Source organism: Homarus americanus, unplaced genomic scaffold (assembly GCF_018991925.1).
Source record: "Homarus americanus isolate GMGI-L3 unplaced genomic scaffold, GMGI_Hamer_2.0 scaffold35153, whole genome shotgun sequence".
Lineage (NCBI taxonomy): Eukaryota > Metazoa > Arthropoda > Malacostraca > Decapoda > Nephropidae > Homarus > Homarus americanus.
The window spans coordinates 2,160-6,722 of record NW_024747373.1 but is presented as its reverse complement, the minus strand read 5'-3'; the positions used below and the strand labels follow the sequence as shown (position 1 = coordinate 6,722).

The following is a 4,563-nucleotide window of genomic DNA, read 5'->3' as shown; positions in this document are numbered from 1 at the left end:
ACTATCTGGCTGAATTGGCCCACCTGGCCCCTGACGACCCAACGACCATATCACCCACCGCCCAGCTCACCCAACAACCCACCCAGGCCGCCCACTCCGCTCCCCTGACAACCCTGGCTACCACCCCTGTGTCCTTCCCTCCGGGCTATCAGTTCGGCGGCCTCACCCCCGAAGTGGCCCGCGCCACTTTGGACTTTTTCAGGCAGTACGTTGTCACCGCTAACAGGGCCGCCCCCAGCCCCAACCAAATCGCTTAGTGGCGCCTCAACCGACCAACCCAACCACATCATGTAATGGCTCCACCATCAGACACCTTAACGACGTATAGAGTAGTTTACTTCTCTGTTATAGTCACCTTCTCGGCACCTCCGCGTTCCTCTTCCAGTACATTAACCAAAGTGTTTAGAGTCACCTTAGTGTCCAGGTGTGTGTGTTGTCTAGTGGTGAGGTGCTTCAGGTGAGTCTCGTCCAACACTCTGCTCTGTACTGGAGAGAAGCAACTTAAGGTAGAATTGTGTGTGTGTGTGTGTCTTGTAAGTTAGTGTTATTAGAATACATTATTTACCCGAGTCCGTTTGTTTTCTTAAACATGCTGAGATATTGTGGAAAGCTTTGTATCCTTCTGTGAATATATTACGTATAGACAGTACTTCCAGGCCAGCAGGATAAGTGCGTGACCCAGAGAGCCTCTACATCACTGTCATTGACACAACACTTCACCATTGGTCAGGTTGCTGCTCACATCTCCGCGAGTCACTCATATACGTGTTGACTCTGTGGTTAAAACTTTTGATAATATTTCAAGTTAATGAAAACATTTCCTGCGATGGCCGGGAATCGAACCCGGGTCAACTGCTTGGAAGGCAGCTATGCTCACCACTATACCACCATCGCTTACTCTTATAAGGTGCTGTATTTTACATAGTTGTTTAAACTTTCTCTGTCGTCGCTATAAGACACATCTAGACAGTTAATTGATCCGTCTTACGACACAACTAACTCTTGTGCTGAGAATATAAGACTCATATTCCTTACCTACAATCATACACAACTTACTGACCAACAGACATATGTAATAATAATATGACAGAGAGGCGGTGGTAAATTGGTATGTTATGCTTGCCACTCATCATAGCCATCTGGGTTCGATTCCTCTTAACGCAGGATACGAGTAAGGTGTGACCCTCCCACAGCTGCTGTTCTCAGGGTCTTCCTGTATCCAGCTGTACTAACACTGTATTATCCTGACCTGTTAATTAATCGTCAGGTGGTAAAGAGGATTAATTATATTCCTGTACCTGTTGATGTTTTCACTTTCCGCCGAAGTTATAAATACACGCTTTGACCATGATCACTGATCTCGACTTAACCTAACCTAATTCAACCTAACTTAGCTTCACCTAACCTAACCTAACTTAACCTAACTTAGATTAACCTAACCAAACCCAATCTACTTTAACCTAACCTAATCAATTAAAATTTAACTTAACCTAACCTAAGTAAGCCTGACCCAACTTATGCTAATACAACGTAACCTAACCTACCTCTAGCATATACTGTAAACAAAATTTAACTTAATCTACCCAAAAACAAATTAAAACCTAACCTAACAAAATTCCAACCCACTTCTATAATCCACAACCTAACCAAACCTAACCTACCCACAACACGACCTAACTTGACCCCCACCAAGCCCCGACCATACAACAAGACCACTCAAACTAGTAAACTATTATAACGTGTGAGAGGTGACCCATTACTCCTGCCCTCAGAACAATAACACTGACGCTATATACTTTGTTCTACTTTACCGCCCGAGTGAGTGTCTCTCTATTAAAGGAAACTTAGGTGTTAGGTCACAAGACATACCACCAAAAAATGCATTAGTAGTACCACCCCCTACCAACACCACCTTCCGCCCCCCTACTCCCACTCCTACAGGTGTTGGCCGGGGTGAAGGGGCTTAGATTCTATTCATTGAGGCTCGGCTAAATAAAAAATCTCAAGTTTGCGATGGCCAGGAATCGAACCCGGATCAACTGCTTGGAAGGTAGCTATGCTCACTAATATACCACCAATATATTGCATTAAATTGACGTTTATTGCAAAGTCATGGAAACTTTCTCTCCAGCTCCACCGTCAAGGGAATCCACCAGGCAGGCAGTGAGTCGGAAGCTCCGTCTTGTATTCAACAATTATCTTAAAACAGTACAGGTAAGATAGAGACTTCAGGTCAGATCAAGATATAAAGATTAAAAGTTATTATGAAACCAATAGTAATGTCTGTGCCTCCGTCAGTGTAATGCTGTGCCATAAAGATAATAAAGTTGGCTTTAGTTAATGGGTACTCTCTTCTATTTCTTACAATTTGCCTATATGTTCTTGTCCACCCGAGTGATGCAACAGGTTCAGACCGACAACAGTGAATGACTTACTGACTCTCATAAAAGATTCTAATTCTTCCTCTTCACCACCTCACTGCCGACAACACTATCTTGCCAGTTACATTATTATCATACAAATTGAAATCTTAAAAGCATCGGTGGTTCAGTGGTAGAATTCTCGCCTGCAACACGGGAGGCCCGGATTCGATTCCCGCCGATGCCTCCTTTAACCACCTGCGCACTGTTAGTAGGAACCACACGAGACAATTCAACACCTACTGAGTAAATATTTTAACTCTACCTTGGGGATTAGTTTAGGTTAACGTTAAGAGTATTTACTCAGCAGGTGAGAACTGAGTTGTAGCGGCTCTGTTGTCTCAGGTTCCTCACTAACAGTATGGCCACTGTGTGCTGGTGGTTAAAGGATGCATCGGCCGGGAATCGAACCCGGGCCTCCCGCGTGGCAGGCGAGAATTCTACCACTGAACCACCGATGCTGTTATACTTAATAGTATTTATAATGATAAAGTTACCAGCAAGATACGGTTCTGTTATCAGTCAGGTGCCTAGCCTTCAAGTGATCTCTAAAATCTTTCCTGAAATAAAACGTCCCAGGCCGTGAAGCCTGTGTACTGTACAGGTCATTAAATATAAGAACCTACAGACAGCTGGCGGCTGTCAGTCGTCCACCTCGTCAGTCTGGCCTCGGTCACATCACAGCTCGTGTGGCCGCCAAGTTGTCACCCCACACTCGGCGTCTCTCAGGGGACTGTATTGTCACCGCTGCTGATCTTAACATTAATTACTCATACAGAATAATTTATAAACCATCTAAATATTACTGTTATGTCTAAAACTTTCTAATTAAAGAAGGTTAAAGTTTTTTCTGGACTATAAATAAAGACGAGACACTGTATTGTGTTACCATCTCTTGGCCCGGGTGTTGGTGACCCTCACTCAAGGCCAAACTTGTGACGTCATGAGCCTCCATTAATGTTTTATGTGTATATTGGGGCAGGAGATGGTTCAATTACTTTCTTCCTGGCTGATTTAAACCAAATGTGCTCTTGGAATTCTTCTTTATCTATATTATTTATCCTTTTTTGGCAAGTTTCTGTGTTGAGTTCAGTCACTTTGTTCCAAATATTTGCGGCTTTGTTGTGTATTTCGACATTGATTGCTAAGAGGTTTGCTCTCTTGTGTAGCTGTTCATTATTGATGTGGTCTGTATATTTTATGTTATATATAAATCTGAGGGCTATATTTTGTACTGTTTGTAACCTTTTAATGCTCGTTTTACTAAGGGTGTTCAATGGGATGGGTGGGTAGTCCATAATTGATTTGACACGGGCAATATAAATCTTTCTTTTGTTTTTAATGCTAAGGTTCTTAAAGCGTTTTTTTTTTAATCTTATTCTTGCCTGTCGTTCTTTATCTTTTATGTATGTTATATATCCTCTTTGTGTTAGTTTAGTCCAAGCATTCTGCCTTCAGTGTCGTATGAGTATAGTTCCTGGTCGACTATTACTGGACTTGTATTGATCTTGGCTATTGGTATTATCTTGAATTTGTTCTTATTTGTCCTGATTTTCCATTTTTTCTCAAAGTCATTATGTATTTTATCGCTAGACGCCGTGTAGCGTGCCATAAATTGGATTGATTTTCCTGGGTATGATACTATTTGAGTGATATCATCAGCAAAAATTATATATTCGCTAAAGGGGGTTGGTGTAGGTGTGTCCGAGTTATAAATTGTTAATAGTGTTGGAGAAAGGCATCCTCCTTAAGGTACTCCATTCTCGTGATTATACATAGTTCCCATAAGGTTTCCAATTTGAATTTGTGCTCTCCTATCATCTAAATAGTTGCACAATATTCTTAGCAAATGTTCGTTAAGTCCCAATTTTAATATTTTATATTTTAAGCCTAAATGCCAAACTTTATCAAAAGCCTTAGAAACGTCCCATAAAATTATATTGGTCTGGTTCCCCCTGCTTTTTTCTATTGCCATTATTTCCGTTATTGTAGCTATTGCAGTTACGGTATTTCTATTGGGCATAAATCCATGTTGTCTATTTGTTTAGGCCAGGTTTTGATATCAAACGACCTCACTTGTTAACACTTGCCTGAATGAGTGTAGAGTAGTCGCTGGTACCTTTGATGAAGCTGGGTGAGATCA

At 41.7% G+C, this 4,563-nt stretch overlaps 2 non-coding genes across 2 annotated transcripts; both read right to left on the bottom strand.

The window, feature by feature from the left end:
* Positions 1 to 822: 822 nt before the first annotated feature.
* Positions 823 to 894, bottom strand: Trnag-ucc. Its single transcript has one exon. It is a non-coding gene; the product is annotated as a tRNA-Gly (tRNA).
* A 1,916-nt stretch (positions 895 to 2,810) lies between these two features.
* On the bottom strand, positions 2,811 to 2,881 carry Trnag-gcc. The gene has a single exon. It is a non-coding gene; the product is annotated as a tRNA-Gly (tRNA).
* Between the last annotated feature and the right edge of the window lie 1,682 nt (positions 2,882 to 4,563).